Source organism: Sinohyriopsis cumingii, unplaced genomic scaffold (assembly GCF_028554795.1).
Source record: "Sinohyriopsis cumingii isolate HCF-2022 unplaced genomic scaffold, ASM2855479v2 utg004354l, whole genome shotgun sequence".
Taxonomy (NCBI): Eukaryota; Metazoa; Mollusca; class Bivalvia; order Unionida; family Unionidae; genus Sinohyriopsis; species Sinohyriopsis cumingii.
In genome coordinates, this window is record NW_028316728.1 from 1 (window position 1) to 17,705 (window position 17,705).

At 40.3% G+C, this 17,705-nt stretch overlaps 6 non-coding genes across 6 annotated transcripts; all 6 read left to right on the plus strand.

The window, feature by feature from the left end:
* Positions 1–1,629: 1,629 nt before the first annotated feature.
* On the plus strand, positions 1,630–1,736 carry LOC149769199 (U6 spliceosomal RNA). Its single transcript, XR_016419347.1, has one exon. It is a non-coding gene; the product is annotated as a U6 spliceosomal RNA (small nuclear RNA).
* Positions 1,737–4,762: 3,026 nt separating this feature from the next.
* LOC149769200 (U6 spliceosomal RNA) lies at positions 4,763–4,869 on the plus strand. The gene has a single exon (XR_016419356.1). It is a non-coding gene; the product is annotated as a U6 spliceosomal RNA (small nuclear RNA).
* A 3,025-nt stretch (positions 4,870–7,894) lies between these two features.
* On the plus strand, positions 7,895–8,001 carry LOC149769201 (U6 spliceosomal RNA). The gene has a single exon (XR_016419357.1). It is a non-coding gene; the product is annotated as a U6 spliceosomal RNA (small nuclear RNA).
* A 3,025-nt stretch (positions 8,002–11,026) lies between these two features.
* On the plus strand, positions 11,027–11,133 carry LOC149769202 (U6 spliceosomal RNA). Its single transcript, XR_016419358.1, has one exon. It is a non-coding gene; the product is annotated as a U6 spliceosomal RNA (small nuclear RNA).
* A 3,025-nt stretch (positions 11,134–14,158) lies between these two features.
* On the plus strand, positions 14,159–14,265 carry LOC149769203 (U6 spliceosomal RNA). The gene has a single exon (XR_016419359.1). It is a non-coding gene; the product is annotated as a U6 spliceosomal RNA (small nuclear RNA).
* Positions 14,266–17,289: 3,024 nt separating this feature from the next.
* Positions 17,290–17,396, plus strand: LOC149769204 (U6 spliceosomal RNA). Its single transcript, XR_016419348.1, has one exon. It is a non-coding gene; the product is annotated as a U6 spliceosomal RNA (small nuclear RNA).
* The last annotated feature ends 309 nt before the right edge of the window (positions 17,397–17,705 follow it).

The following is a 17,705-nucleotide window of genomic DNA, read 5'->3' on the forward strand; positions in this document are numbered from 1 at the left end:
TTAAGTTCATAATATCTGTAGAGCGCCCCCTAAATAGAAGTGACGTGTTTTCAAAAACACCGAAACTTACAACGTTTAGCTGCCACTCGACTTTTTCCAACATGAACTGGTCCCCATCTTCGCTAGCCAAGGTTCCGATATGTTAACCCAATTTACACCTTGGCGGATCGAGCAGATATATTAGTGCTTTGTCCTAGGGACATTTACTGGATTTCGTGAGTTGCCTCCCTTGGGATGTAATGCCAACTAATCAATAGCGTGTAACCGTGGTACATTGTAGATGGGCCGAAAAGGGTGGAGGCAATTTACTTCAAAAGGATTCTTTGGAAGTTTAACATCGAAGGTATGACAACGTACCAAAGAAAAGCCATTACAGGTGTATTTGAGTGATGTGTATTTGTACAAGCACAGACCGACAGTGTTCAACTGCGTATGTATGGGTCGATTTAAGTTGTGTGCTCCTCTTGTCTCGATCATCTAGGAACAGGTTCAAACTTGAACAATTTAGGTTTGGTAGGATGCGGTGGTTTTCCTCTGCATGCAATTAAATTCACACGCCCAAAGCACACAAATGCCTGCTCCATCCGCCAAGGTGTAGATAGGCTTAAGATATGGAAACCTTGGCTAGCGAAGATGACTGGTCGCCTATAGTAATTTTACGTAAAATGACACATATTGGTGGTAGCTTCATAGCGGCCGTGAACCAGGTTAGATCAACCGAGCGGATGCGAATCAACGAACTACTTGTTTTTATTTGCAGCTTCTCAGTCACTGCAGTCTCATGTGAATGAGATCTCCACTGTCCTACGTGAAGCTCTGAAAGCGACCGCTTAGGGGCCATGTTCTGGAGACCTTTGAATTAGCCAAGGGAAATGCCGCTTTCATACAATTTCAAAAAGTAAACCAAATCGTTGGGAACACATTGATGAGCTTCTGCCGTACTAATCAGTCTCCCAAACGCCAAGGTAAAAGCCTTCATCTGATTGGCTGATAAAATTAGCGATTATGCTAATAACGTATGTCACCGGAACATGACCCCTAAGCGGTTCTTCTCAGAGCTTCACGTGGGCCAGTGGAGATATAATTGTAATCAAATTGCGGTCACTGCGCAGTTGGAGTGGCCTCGACTTTTTCTGTCACGAAAGTACGCTTCAGATGTATGCCGGCGCAGTAAAATCACACATTTTGTTATGCCTAAATGTCTCCGCAAGAAAAGAAACATATTCTATTCGGACTACCTAGATAACGGCATATGGCGCAGAATGCATCTAGACGAAGAACCATTAATGTAAGTGGAGAATAAAGAGATCTACGTTTTGGTCAACTTAACGACCGTGTTTGAATGTTTAAAATATTGTAAATGATTCTTTTGTTCGTGTGGTTTCAAATTAGGCTATATGGCAAATGAAACTCATGCTAGCAACGTAATTTTAATAAGGTTTTTATGTGTATGTTTATTTTATTTTTGACATCCTGGAATATTTCCCCACCGGCAATAAAGGAAGTTAACTGCTCCAACGTTTTGCAACGTTTTCCCGCTGTGCACGGTTATGCAAATGTACATGTACCTCTCCTTTAAATGTTACGTGAAAATGCATTTAATAAGGAAATTAACAGGTATGGTATATCGTACTTGCTTCGGCAGTACATATACTAAAATTGGAACGATACAGAGAAGATTAGCATGGCCCCTGCGCAAGGATGACACGCAAATTCGTGAAGCGTTCCATATTTTTAATTTCATTATCAAAATTCACGAAACAGTATGGAACGTGTAAGTTTCATATTAATTTCGACTTGATCATATTGTAATAAATTTGGAGTATGCGCTTTGGTTATAGCGCCCCGTTTTAAGGAATTCTTAGATTTGTGTGATTACTTGTCTGATAATTGGAATTCGGTGCAATATAAATATTCCTTTGCCCGAAATAATTGGCCAATCACTAGGAGCAAACTTCGCGGAGTAAAGTGTTAGTGAGTCTCCATAATGCCATGGTTCACTAGTAGTGAATTGCGACCAAAACCGAATGAATGTCCCTGGAGTAAAATAGTACATATTGAAATCTAGTGGTATACATTGGTAGCGTGACTGCAAGGACAGCACTTACGGTATTAAACCGGTAAATTACACAAGGGCATAAATAAAAAGGGACTTGGCAGAGACCGTTTATGTCGCCATGCGGGCGAATATGGTGCAGTTATATCGGCGAAATGTGCCTGGAAAGCATACATTGACTGGCCTAAGGTGGCGGAGTTAAAATAGTTCCCATTGTTAGGGAGTACTCATATATGTTCTAAGGCGTGAACGGTTGGTGGTGCGGAAACATAATGAAGCCAAAACACGCAGATGTACGGTTGATAGATAGTTGACAGTTTGGTTTATCCGTGGTCTTGCATTAATTAGAGGAAAATTTAGGTATAGAATGGACACGTCGGGCTTTCTGATTTACAACTGAGGTTGTATGGAAGTCTTTGGAAAGTCGGGGAAACTTATGACTTCTAGCGAGAATCGCGCCAGGGTTTGACAACCGCTCGGTCAAGTAAATACCCGTGTGCGTGTAACAGTATATATTTGGCAGGTTGTGAGCTCTGTGGTCTTGCATTGATTAAAGTAAAATGTATGCATATAATGGACACGTTGGGCTTTATAATTTACAACTGAAGTTGTATGGAAGTCTTTGTAAATTTGGGGTAAACTTATGACTTCTATCGGGTATCACGCTAGTGTCTGACACCGCTCGGTCAAGTAATGACCCCTGGCTTGTAATATATTCTGCATTTCAATTTAGCGTAAATGTGTTCTTGATTATGTTACTTTGCCGTATAGAACAATTAAAAAAATTTAAATCCAGCGATGTTCGGGAGAAGAGAAATATCCCCAACTCACAACGCATACGGTTGAAATGTATTTCAAAGAAAATAAGTACCAGTAAGGTTTTGTTTTTTTTTTTTTTTTTGTCTTTTTTTTTTTTTTTTTTTTTTGTTGCTGTTGTTGTGAGGGAGGGGTATTTTGAGACAATATACAAAGAAATTTCAGTCACAGCACATTAACGTAACACAGAAATATGCCAATATTCTCTCACTGAGCATGTTGCCTATGTAAGCAACTACACCATACACCAATCGTTTTCTTATAAGTTCATAATATCTGTAGAGCGCCCCCTAAATAGAAGTGACGTGTTTTCAAAAACACCGAAACTTACAACGTTTAGCTGCCACTCGACTTTTTCCAACATGAACTGGTCCCCATCTTCGCTAGCCAAGGTTCCGATATGTTAACCCAATTTACACCTTGGCGGATCGAGCAGATATATTAGTGCTTTGTCCTAGGGACATTTACTGGATTTCGTGAGTTGCCTCCCTTGGGATGTAATGCCAACTAATCAATAGCGTGTAACCGTGGTACATTGTAGATGGGCCGAAAAGGGTGGAGGCAATTTACTTCAAAAGGATTCTTTGGAAGTTTAACATCGAAGGTATGACAACGTACCAAAGAAAAGCCATTACAGGTGTATTTGAGTGATGTGTATTTGTACAAGCACAGACCGACAGTGTTCAACTGCGTATGTATGGGTCGATTTAAGTTGTGTGCTCCTCTTGTCTCGATCATCTAGGAACAGGTTCAAACTTGAACAATTTAGGTTTGGTAGGATGCGGTGGTTTTCCTCTGCATGCAATTAAATTCACACGCCCAAAGCACACAAATGCCTGCTCCATCCGCCAAGGTGTAGATAGGCTTAAGATATGGAAACCTTGGCTAGCGAAGATGACTGGTCGCCTATAGTAATTTTACGTAAAATGACACATATTGGTGGTAGCTTCATAGCGGCCGTGAACCAGGTTAGATCAACCGAGCGGATGCGAATCAACGAACTACTTGTTTTTATTTGCAGCTTCTCAGTCACTGCAGTCTCATGTGAATGAGATCTCCACTGTCCTACGTGAAGCTCTGAAAGCGACCGCTTAGGGGCCATGTTCTGGAGACCTTTGAATTAGCCAAGGGAAATGCCGCTTTCATACAATTTCAAAAAGTAAACCAAATCGTTGGGAACACATTGATGAGCTTCTGCCGTACTAATCAGTCTCCCAAACGCCAAGGTAAAAGCCTTCATCTGATTGGCTGATAAAATTAGCGATTATGCTAATAACGTATGTCACCGGAACATGACCCCTAAGCGGTTCTTCTCAGAGCTTCACGTGGGCCAGTGGAGATATAATTGTAATCAAATTGCGGTCACTGCGCAGTTGGAGTGGCCTCGACTTTTTCTGTCACGAAAGTACGCTTCAGATGTATGCCGGCGCAGTAAAATCACACATTTTGTTATGCCTAAATGTCTCCGCAAGAAAAGAAACATATTCTATTCGGACTACCTAGATAACGGCATATGGCGCAGAATGCATCTAGACGAAGAACCATTAATGTAAGTGGAGAATAAAGAGATCTACGTTTTGGTCAACTTAACGACCGTGTTTGAATGTTTAAAATATTGTAAATGATTCTTTTGTTCGTGTGGTTTCAAATTAGGCTATATGGCAAATGAAACTCATGCTAGCAACGTAATTTTAATAAGGTTTTTATGTGTATGTTTATTTTATTTTTGACATCCTGGAATATTTCCCCACCGGCAATAAAGGAAGTTAACTGCTCCAACGTTTTGCAACGTTTTCCCGCTGTGCACGGTTATGCAAATGTACATGTACCTCTCCTTTAAATGTTACGTGAAAATGCATTTAATAAGGAAATTAACAGGTATGGTATATCGTACTTGCTTCGGCAGTACATATACTAAAATTGGAACGATACAGAGAAGATTAGCATGGCCCCTGCGCAAGGATGACACGCAAATTCGTGAAGCGTTCCATATTTTTAATTTCATTATCAAAATTCACGAAACAGTATGGAACGTGTAAGTTTCATATTAATTTCGACTTGATCATATTGTAATAAATTTGGAGTATGCGCTTTGGTTATAGCGCCCCGTTTTAAGGAATTCTTAGATTTGTGTGATTACTTGTCTGATAATTGGAATTCGGTGCAATATAAATATTCCTTTGCCCGAAATAATTGGCCAATCACTAGGAGCAAACTTCGCGGAGTAAAGTGTTAGTGAGTCTCCATAATGCCATGGTTCACTAGTAGTGAATTGCGACCAAAACCGAATGAATGTCCCTGGAGTAAAATAGTACATATTGAAATCTAGTGGTATACATTGGTAGCGTGACTGCAAGGACAGCACTTACGGTATTAAACCGGTAAATTACACAAGGGCATAAATAAAAAGGGACTTGGCAGAGACCGTTTATGTCGCCATGCGGGCGAATATGGTGCAGTTATATCGGCGAAATGTGCCTGGAAAGCATACATTGACTGGCCTAAGGTGGCGGAGTTAAAATAGTTCCCATTGTTAGGGAGTACTCATATATGTTCTAAGGCGTGAACGGTTGGTGGTGCGGAAACATAATGAAGCCAAAACACGCAGATGTACGGTTGATAGATAGTTGACAGTTTGGTTTATCCGTGGTCTTGCATTAATTAGAGGAAAATTTAGGTATAGAATGGACACGTCGGGCTTTCTGATTTACAACTGAGGTTGTATGGAAGTCTTTGGAAAGTCGGGGAAACTTATGACTTCTAGCGAGAATCGCGCCAGGGTTTGACAACCGCTCGGTCAAGTAAATACCCGTGTGCGTGTAACAGTATATATTTGGCAGGTTGTGAGCTCTGTGGTCTTGCATTGATTAAAGTAAAATGTATGCATATAATGGACACGTTGGGCTTTATAATTTACAACTGAAGTTGTATGGAAGTCTTTGTAAATTTGGGGTAAACTTATGACTTCTATCGGGTATCACGCTAGTGTCTGACACCGCTCGGTCAAGTAATGACCCCTGGCTTGTAATATATTCTGCATTTCAATTTAGCGTAAATGTGTTCTTGATTATGTTACTTTGCCGTATAGAACAATTAAAAAAATTTAAATCCAGCGATGTTCGGGAGAAGAGAAATATCCCCAACTCACAACGCATACGGTTGAAATGTATTTCAAAGAAAATAAGTACCAGTAAGGTTTTGTTTTTTTTTTTTTTTTTGTCTTTTTTTTTTTTTTTTTTTTTGTTGCTGTTGTTGTGAGGGAGGGGTATTTTGAGACAATATACAAAGAAATTTCAGTCACAGCACATTAACGTAACACAGAAATATGCCAATATTCTCTCACTGAGCATGTTGCCTATGTAAGCAACTACACCATACACCAATCGTTTTCTTATAAGTTCATAATATCTGTAGAGCGCCCCCTAAATAGAAGTGACGTGTTTTCAAAAACACCGAAACTTACAACGTTTAGCTGCCACTCGACTTTTTCCAACATGAACTGGTCCCCATCTTCGCTAGCCAAGGTTCCGATATGTTAACCCAATTTACACCTTGGCGGATCGAGCAGATATATTAGTGCTTTGTCCTAGGGACATTTACTGGATTTCGTGAGTTGCCTCCCTTGGGATGTAATGCCAACTAATCAATAGCGTGTAACCGTGGTACATTGTAGATGGGCCGAAAAGGGTGGAGGCAATTTACTTCAAAAGGATTCTTTGGAAGTTTAACATCGAAGGTATGACAACGTACCAAAGAAAAGCCATTACAGGTGTATTTGAGTGATGTGTATTTGTACAAGCACAGACCGACAGTGTTCAACTGCGTATGTATGGGTCGATTTAAGTTGTGTGCTCCTCTTGTCTCGATCATCTAGGAACAGGTTCAAACTTGAACAATTTAGGTTTGGTAGGATGCGGTGGTTTTCCTCTGCATGCAATTAAATTCACACGCCCAAAGCACACAAATGCCTGCTCCATCCGCCAAGGTGTAGATAGGCTTAAGATATGGAAACCTTGGCTAGCGAAGATGACTGGTCGCCTATAGTAATTTTACGTAAAATGACACATATTGGTGGTAGCTTCATAGCGGCCGTGAACCAGGTTAGATCAACCGAGCGGATGCGAATCAACGAACTACTTGTTTTTATTTGCAGCTTCTCAGTCACTGCAGTCTCATGTGAATGAGATCTCCACTGTCCTACGTGAAGCTCTGAAAGCGACCGCTTAGGGGCCATGTTCTGGAGACCTTTGAATTAGCCAAGGGAAATGCCGCTTTCATACAATTTCAAAAAGTAAACCAAATCGTTGGGAACACATTGATGAGCTTCTGCCGTACTAATCAGTCTCCCAAACGCCAAGGTAAAAGCCTTCATCTGATTGGCTGATAAAATTAGCGATTATGCTAATAACGTATGTCACCGGAACATGACCCCTAAGCGGTTCTTCTCAGAGCTTCACGTGGGCCAGTGGAGATATAATTGTAATCAAATTGCGGTCACTGCGCAGTTGGAGTGGCCTCGACTTTTTCTGTCACGAAAGTACGCTTCAGATGTATGCCGGCGCAGTAAAATCACACATTTTGTTATGCCTAAATGTCTCCGCAAGAAAAGAAACATATTCTATTCGGACTACCTAGATAACGGCATATGGCGCAGAATGCATCTAGACGAAGAACCATTAATGTAAGTGGAGAATAAAGAGATCTACGTTTTGGTCAACTTAACGACCGTGTTTGAATGTTTAAAATATTGTAAATGATTCTTTTGTTCGTGTGGTTTCAAATTAGGCTATATGGCAAATGAAACTCATGCTAGCAACGTAATTTTAATAAGGTTTTTATGTGTATGTTTATTTTATTTTTGACATCCTGGAATATTTCCCCACCGGCAATAAAGGAAGTTAACTGCTCCAACGTTTTGCAACGTTTTCCCGCTGTGCACGGTTATGCAAATGTACATGTACCTCTCCTTTAAATGTTACGTGAAAATGCATTTAATAAGGAAATTAACAGGTATGGTATATCGTACTTGCTTCGGCAGTACATATACTAAAATTGGAACGATACAGAGAAGATTAGCATGGCCCCTGCGCAAGGATGACACGCAAATTCGTGAAGCGTTCCATATTTTTAATTTCATTATCAAAATTCACGAAACAGTATGGAACGTGTAAGTTTCATATTAATTTCGACTTGATCATATTGTAATAAATTTGGAGTATGCGCTTTGGTTATAGCGCCCCGTTTTAAGGAATTCTTAGATTTGTGTGATTACTTGTCTGATAATTGGAATTCGGTGCAATATAAATATTCCTTTGCCCGAAATAATTGGCCAATCACTAGGAGCAAACTTCGCGGAGTAAAGTGTTAGTGAGTCTCCATAATGCCATGGTTCACTAGTAGTGAATTGCGACCAAAACCGAATGAATGTCCCTGGAGTAAAATAGTACATATTGAAATCTAGTGGTATACATTGGTAGCGTGACTGCAAGGACAGCACTTACGGTATTAAACCGGTAAATTACACAAGGGCATAAATAAAAAGGGACTTGGCAGAGACCGTTTATGTCGCCATGCGGGCGAATATGGTGCAGTTATATCGGCGAAATGTGCCTGGAAAGCATACATTGACTGGCCTAAGGTGGCGGAGTTAAAATAGTTCCCATTGTTAGGGAGTACTCATATATGTTCTAAGGCGTGAACGGTTGGTGGTGCGGAAACATAATGAAGCCAAAACACGCAGATGTACGGTTGATAGATAGTTGACAGTTTGGTTTATCCGTGGTCTTGCATTAATTAGAGGAAAATTTAGGTATAGAATGGACACGTCGGGCTTTCTGATTTACAACTGAGGTTGTATGGAAGTCTTTGGAAAGTCGGGGAAACTTATGACTTCTAGCGAGAATCGCGCCAGGGTTTGACAACCGCTCGGTCAAGTAAATACCCGTGTGCGTGTAACAGTATATATTTGGCAGGTTGTGAGCTCTGTGGTCTTGCATTGATTAAAGTAAAATGTATGCATATAATGGACACGTTGGGCTTTATAATTTACAACTGAAGTTGTATGGAAGTCTTTGTAAATTTGGGGTAAACTTATGACTTCTATCGGGTATCACGCTAGTGTCTGACACCGCTCGGTCAAGTAATGACCCCTGGCTTGTAATATATTCTGCATTTCAATTTAGCGTAAATGTGTTCTTGATTATGTTACTTTGCCGTATAGAACAATTAAAAAAATTTAAATCCAGCGATGTTCGGGAGAAGAGAAATATCCCCAACTCACAACGCATACGGTTGAAATGTATTTCAAAGAAAATAAGTACCAGTAAGGTTTTTTTTTTTTTTTTTTTTTTGTCTTTTTTTTTTTTTTTTTTTTTGTTGCTGTTGTTGTGAGGGAGGGGTATTTTGAGACAATATACAAAGAAATTTCAGTCACAGCACATTAACGTAACACAGAAATATGCCAATATTCTCTCACTGAGCATGTTGCCTATGTAAGCAACTACACCATACACCAATCGTTTTCTTATAAGTTCATAATATCTGTAGAGCGCCCCCTAAATAGAAGTGACGTGTTTTCAAAAACACCGAAACTTACAACGTTTAGCTGCCACTCGACTTTTTCCAACATGAACTGGTCCCCATCTTCGCTAGCCAAGGTTCCGATATGTTAACCCAATTTACACCTTGGCGGATCGAGCAGATATATTAGTGCTTTGTCCTAGGGACATTTACTGGATTTCGTGAGTTGCCTCCCTTGGGATGTAATGCCAACTAATCAATAGCGTGTAACCGTGGTACATTGTAGATGGGCCGAAAAGGGTGGAGGCAATTTACTTCAAAAGGATTCTTTGGAAGTTTAACATCGAAGGTATGACAACGTACCAAAGAAAAGCCATTACAGGTGTATTTGAGTGATGTGTATTTGTACAAGCACAGACCGACAGTGTTCAACTGCGTATGTATGGGTCGATTTAAGTTGTGTGCTCCTCTTGTCTCGATCATCTAGGAACAGGTTCAAACTTGAACAATTTAGGTTTGGTAGGATGCGGTGGTTTTCCTCTGCATGCAATTAAATTCACACGCCCAAAGCACACAAATGCCTGCTCCATCCGCCAAGGTGTAGATAGGCTTAAGATATGGAAACCTTGGCTAGCGAAGATGACTGGTCGCCTATAGTAATTTTACGTAAAATGACACATATTGGTGGTAGCTTCATAGCGGCCGTGAACCAGGTTAGATCAACCGAGCGGATGCGAATCAACGAACTACTTGTTTTTATTTGCAGCTTCTCAGTCACTGCAGTCTCATGTGAATGAGATCTCCACTGTCCTACGTGAAGCTCTGAAAGCGACCGCTTAGGGGCCATGTTCTGGAGACCTTTGAATTAGCCAAGGGAAATGCCGCTTTCATACAATTTCAAAAAGTAAACCAAATCGTTGGGAACACATTGATGAGCTTCTGCCGTACTAATCAGTCTCCCAAACGCCAAGGTAAAAGCCTTCATCTGATTGGCTGATAAAATTAGCGATTATGCTAATAACGTATGTCACCGGAACATGACCCCTAAGCGGTTCTTCTCAGAGCTTCACGTGGGCCAGTGGAGATATAATTGTAATCAAATTGCGGTCACTGCGCAGTTGGAGTGGCCTCGACTTTTTCTGTCACGAAAGTACGCTTCAGATGTATGCCGGCGCAGTAAAATCACACATTTTGTTATGCCTAAATGTCTCCGCAAGAAAAGAAACATATTCTATTCGGACTACCTAGATAACGGCATATGGCGCAGAATGCATCTAGACGAAGAACCATTAATGTAAGTGGAGAATAAAGAGATCTACGTTTTGGTCAACTTAACGACCGTGTTTGAATGTTTAAAATATTGTAAATGATTCTTTTGTTCGTGTGGTTTCAAATTAGGCTATATGGCAAATGAAACTCATGCTAGCAACGTAATTTTAATAAGGTTTTTATGTGTATGTTTATTTTATTTTTGACATCCTGGAATATTTCCCCACCGGCAATAAAGGAAGTTAACTGCTCCAACGTTTTGCAACGTTTTCCCGCTGTGCACGGTTATGCAAATGTACATGTACCTCTCCTTTAAATGTTACGTGAAAATGCATTTAATAAGGAAATTAACAGGTATGGTATATCGTACTTGCTTCGGCAGTACATATACTAAAATTGGAACGATACAGAGAAGATTAGCATGGCCCCTGCGCAAGGATGACACGCAAATTCGTGAAGCGTTCCATATTTTTAATTTCATTATCAAAATTCACGAAACAGTATGGAACGTGTAAGTTTCATATTAATTTCGACTTGATCATATTGTAATAAATTTGGAGTATGCGCTTTGGTTATAGCGCCCCGTTTTAAGGAATTCTTAGATTTGTGTGATTACTTGTCTGATAATTGGAATTCGGTGCAATATAAATATTCCTTTGCCCGAAATAATTGGCCAATCACTAGGAGCAAACTTCGCGGAGTAAAGTGTTAGTGAGTCTCCATAATGCCATGGTTCACTAGTAGTGAATTGCGACCAAAACCGAATGAATGTCCCTGGAGTAAAATAGTACATATTGAAATCTAGTGGTATACATTGGTAGCGTGACTGCAAGGACAGCACTTACGGTATTAAACCGGTAAATTACACAAGGGCATAAATAAAAAGGGACTTGGCAGAGACCGTTTATGTCGCCATGCGGGCGAATATGGTGCAGTTATATCGGCGAAATGTGCCTGGAAAGCATACATTGACTGGCCTAAGGTGGCGGAGTTAAAATAGTTCCCATTGTTAGGGAGTACTCATATATGTTCTAAGGCGTGAACGGTTGGTGGTGCGGAAACATAATGAAGCCAAAACACGCAGATGTACGGTTGATAGATAGTTGACAGTTTGGTTTATCCGTGGTCTTGCATTAATTAGAGGAAAATTTAGGTATAGAATGGACACGTCGGGCTTTCTGATTTACAACTGAGGTTGTATGGAAGTCTTTGGAAAGTCGGGGAAACTTATGACTTCTAGCGAGAATCGCGCCAGGGTTTGACAACCGCTCGGTCAAGTAAATACCCGTGTGCGTGTAACAGTATATATTTGGCAGGTTGTGAGCTCTGTGGTCTTGCATTGATTAAAGTAAAATGTATGCATATAATGGACACGTTGGGCTTTATAATTTACAACTGAAGTTGTATGGAAGTCTTTGTAAATTTGGGGTAAACTTATGACTTCTATCGGGTATCACGCTAGTGTCTGACACCGCTCGGTCAAGTAATGACCCCTGGCTTGTAATATATTCTGCATTTCAATTTAGCGTAAATGTGTTCTTGATTATGTTACTTTGCCGTATAGAACAATTAAAAAAATTTAAATCCAGCGATGTTCGGGAGAAGAGAAATATCCCCAACTCACAACGCATACGGTTGAAATGTATTTCAAAGAAAATAAGTACCAGTAAGGTTTTGTTTTTTTTTTTTTTTTTGTCTTTTTTTTTTTTTTTTTTTTTGTTGCTGTTGTTGTGAGGGAGGGGTATTTTGAGACAATATACAAAGAAATTTCAGTCACAGCACATTAACGTAACACAGAAATATGCCAATATTCTCTCACTGAGCATGTTGCCTATGTAAGCAACTACACCATACACCAATCGTTTTCTTATAAGTTCATAATATCTGTAGAGCGCCCCCTAAATAGAAGTGACGTGTTTTCAAAAACACCGAAACTTACAACGTTTAGCTGCCACTCGACTTTTTCCAACATGAACTGGTCCCCATCTTCGCTAGCCAAGGTTCCGATATGTTAACCCAATTTACACCTTGGCGGATCGAGCAGATATATTAGTGCTTTGTCCTAGGGACATTTACTGGATTTCGTGAGTTGCCTCCCTTGGGATGTAATGCCAACTAATCAATAGCGTGTAACCGTGGTACATTGTAGATGGGCCGAAAAGGGTGGAGGCAATTTACTTCAAAAGGATTCTTTGGAAGTTTAACATCGAAGGTATGACAACGTACCAAAGAAAAGCCATTACAGGTGTATTTGAGTGATGTGTATTTGTACAAGCACAGACCGACAGTGTTCAACTGCGTATGTATGGGTCGATTTAAGTTGTGTGCTCCTCTTGTCTCGATCATCTAGGAACAGGTTCAAACTTGAACAATTTAGGTTTGGTAGGATGCGGTGGTTTTCCTCTGCATGCAATTAAATTCACACGCCCAAAGCACACAAATGCCTGCTCCATCCGCCAAGGTGTAGATAGGCTTAAGATATGGAAACCTTGGCTAGCGAAGATGACTGGTCGCCTATAGTAATTTTACGTAAAATGACACATATTGGTGGTAGCTTCATAGCGGCCGTGAACCAGGTTAGATCAACCGAGCGGATGCGAATCAACGAACTACTTGTTTTTATTTGCAGCTTCTCAGTCACTGCAGTCTCATGTGAATGAGATCTCCACTGTCCTACGTGAAGCTCTGAAAGCGACCGCTTAGGGGCCATGTTCTGGAGACCTTTGAATTAGCCAAGGGAAATGCCGCTTTCATACAATTTCAAAAAGTAAACCAAATCGTTGGGAACACATTGATGAGCTTCTGCCGTACTAATCAGTCTCCCAAACGCCAAGGTAAAAGCCTTCATCTGATTGGCTGATAAAATTAGCGATTATGCTAATAACGTATGTCACCGGAACATGACCCCTAAGCGGTTCTTCTCAGAGCTTCACGTGGGCCAGTGGAGATATAATTGTAATCAAATTGCGGTCACTGCGCAGTTGGAGTGGCCTCGACTTTTTCTGTCACGAAAGTACGCTTCAGATGTATGCCGGCGCAGTAAAATCACACATTTTGTTATGCCTAAATGTCTCCGCAAGAAAAGAAACATATTCTATTCGGACTACCTAGATAACGGCATATGGCGCAGAATGCATCTAGACGAAGAACCATTAATGTAAGTGGAGAATAAAGAGATCTACGTTTTGGTCAACTTAACGACCGTGTTTGAATGTTTAAAATATTGTAAATGATTCTTTTGTTCGTGTGGTTTCAAATTAGGCTATATGGCAAATGAAACTCATGCTAGCAACGTAATTTTAATAAGGTTTTTATGTGTATGTTTATTTTATTTTTGACATCCTGGAATATTTCCCCACCGGCAATAAAGGAAGTTAACTGCTCCAACGTTTTGCAACGTTTTCCCGCTGTGCACGGTTATGCAAATGTACATGTACCTCTCCTTTAAATGTTACGTGAAAATGCATTTAATAAGGAAATTAACAGGTATGGTATATCGTACTTGCTTCGGCAGTACATATACTAAAATTGGAACGATACAGAGAAGATTAGCATGGCCCCTGCGCAAGGATGACACGCAAATTCGTGAAGCGTTCCATATTTTTAATTTCATTATCAAAATTCACGAAACAGTATGGAACGTGTAAGTTTCATATTAATTTCGACTTGATCATATTGTAATAAATTTGGAGTATGCGCTTTGGTTATAGCGCCCCGTTTTAAGGAATTCTTAGATTTGTGTGATTACTTGTCTGATAATTGGAATTCGGTGCAATATAAATATTCCTTTGCCCGAAATAATTGGCCAATCACTAGGAGCAAACTTCGCGGAGTAAAGTGTTAGTGAGTCTCCATAATGCCATGGTTCACTAGTAGTGAATTGCGACCAAAACCGAATGAATGTCCCTGGAGTAAAATAGTACATATTGAAATCTAGTGGTATACATTGGTAGCGTGACTGCAAGGACAGCACTTACGGTATTAAACCGGTAAATTACACAAGGGCATAAATAAAAAGGGACTTGGCAGAGACCGTTTATGTCGCCATGCGGGCGAATATGGTGCAGTTATATCGGCGAAATGTGCCTGGAAAGCATACATTGACTGGCCTAAGGTGGCGGAGTTAAAATAGTTCCCATTGTTAGGGAGTACTCATATATGTTCTAAGGCGTGAACGGTTGGTGGTGCGGAAACATAATGAAGCCAAAACACGCAGATGTACGGTTGATAGATAGTTGACAGTTTGGTTTATCCGTGGTCTTGCATTAATTAGAGGAAAATTTAGGTATAGAATGGACACGTCGGGCTTTCTGATTTACAACTGAGGTTGTATGGAAGTCTTTGGAAAGTCGGGGAAACTTATGACTTCTAGCGAGAATCGCGCCAGGGTTTGACAACCGCTCGGTCAAGTAAATACCCGTGTGCGTGTAACAGTATATATTTGGCAGGTTGTGAGCTCTGTGGTCTTGCATTGATTAAAGTAAAATGTATGCATATAATGGACACGTTGGGCTTTATAATTTACAACTGAAGTTGTATGGAAGTCTTTGTAAATTTGGGGTAAACTTATGACTTCTATCGGGTATCACGCTAGTGTCTGACACCGCTCGGTCAAGTAATGACCCCTGGCTTGTAATATATTCTGCATTTCAATTTAGCGTAAATGTGTTCTTGATTATGTTACTTTGCCGTATAGAACAATTAAAAAAATTTAAATCCAGCGATGTTCGGGAGAAGAGAAATATCCCCAACTCACAACGCATACGGTTGAAATGTATTTCAAAGAAAATAAGTACCAGTAAGGTTTTGTGTTTTTTTTTTTTTTTGTCTTTTTTTTTTTTTTTTTTTTGTTGCTGTTGTTGTGAGGGAGGGGTATTTTGAGACAATATACAAAGAAATTTCAGTCACAGCACATTAACGTAACACAGAAATATGCCAATATTCTCTCACTGAGCATGTTGCCTATGTAAGCAACTACACCATACACCAATCGTTTTCTTATAAGTTCATAATATCTGTAGAGCGCCCCCTAAATAGAAGTGACGTGTTTTCAAAAACACCGAAACTTACAACGTTTAGCTGCCACTCGACTTTTTCCAACATGAACTGGTCCCCATCTTCGCTAGCCAAGGTTCCGATATGTTAACCCAATTTACACCTTGGCGGATCGAGCAGATATATTAGTGCTTTGTCCTAGGGACATTTACTGGATTTCGTGAGTTGCCTCCCTTGGGATGTAATGCCAACTAATCAATAGCGTGTAACCGTGGTACATTGTAGATGGGCCGAAAAGGGTGGAGGCAATTTACTTCAAAAGGATTCTTTGGAAGTTTAACATCGAAGGTATGACAACGTACCAAAGAAAAGCCATTACAGGTGTATTTGAGTGATGTGTATTTGTACAAGCACAGACCGACAGTGTTCAACTGCGTATGTATGGGTCGATTTAAGTTGTGTGCTCCTCTTGTCTCGATCATCTAGGAACAGGTTCAAACTTGAACAATTTAGGTTTGGTAGGATGCGGTGGTTTTCCTCTGCATGCAATTAAATTCACACGCCCAAAGCACACAAATGCCTGCTCCATCCGCCAAGGTGTAGATAGGCTTAAGATATGGAAACCTTGGCTAGCGAAGATGACTGGTCGCCTATAGTAATTTTACGTAAAATGACACATATTGGTGGTAGCTTCATAGCGGCCGTGAACCAGGTTAGATCAACCGAGCGGATGCGAATCAACGAACTACTTGTTTTTATTTGCAGCTTCTCAGTCACTGCAGTCTCATGTGAATGAGATCTCCACTGTCCTACGTGAAGCTCTGAAAGCGACCGCTTAGGGGCCATGTTCTGGAGACCTTTGAATTAGCCAAGGGAAATGCCGCTTTCATACAATTTCAAAAAGTAAACCAAATCGTTGGGAACACATTGATGAGCTTCTGCCGTACTAATCAGTCTCCCAAACGCCAAGGTAAAAGCCTTCATCTGATTGGCTGATAAAATTAGCGATTATGCTAATAACGTATGTCACCGGAACATGACCCCTAAGCGGTTCTTCTCAGAGCTTCACGTGGGCCAGTGGAGATATAATTGTAATCAAATTGCGGTCACTGCGCAGTTGGAGTGGCCTCGACTTTTTCTGTCACGAAAGTACGCTTCAGATGTATGCCGGCGCAGTAAAATCACACATTTTGTTATGCCTAAATGTCTCCGCAAGAAAAGAAACATATTCTATTCGGACTACCTAGATAACGGCATATGGCGCAGAATGCATCTAGACGAAGAACCATTAATGTAAGTGGAGAATAAAGAGATCTACGTTTTGGTCAACTTAACGACCGTGTTTGAATGTTTAAAATATTGTAAATGATTCTTTTGTTCGTGTGGTTTCAAATTAGGCTATATGGCAAATGAAACTCATGCTAGCAACGTAATTTTAATAAGGTTTTTATGTGTATGTTTATTTTATTTTTGACATCCTGGAATATTTCCCCACCGGCAATAAAGGAAGTTAACTGCTCCAACGTTTTGCAACGTTTTCCCGCTGTGCACGGTTATGCAAATGTACATGTACCTCTCCTTTAAATGTTACGTGAAAATGCATTTAATAAGGAAATTAACAGGTATGGTATATCGTACTTGCTTCGGCAGTACATATACTAAAATTGGAACGATACAGAGAAGATTAGCATGGCCCCTGCGCAAGGATGACACGCAAATTCGTGAAGCGTTCCATATTTTTAATTTCATTATCAAAATTCACGAAACAGTATGGAACGTGTAAGTTTCATATTAATTTCGACTTGATCATATTGTAATAAATTTGGAGTATGCGCTTTGGTTATAGCGCCCCGTTTTAAGGAATTCTTAGATTTGTGTGATTACTTGTCTGATAATTGGAATTCGGTGCAATATAAATATTCCTTTGCCCGAAATAATTGGCCAATCACTAGGAGCAAACTTCGCGGAGTAAAGTGTTAGTGAGTCTCCATAATGCCATGGTTCACTAGTAGTGAATTGCGACCAAAACCGAATGAATGTCCCTGGAGTA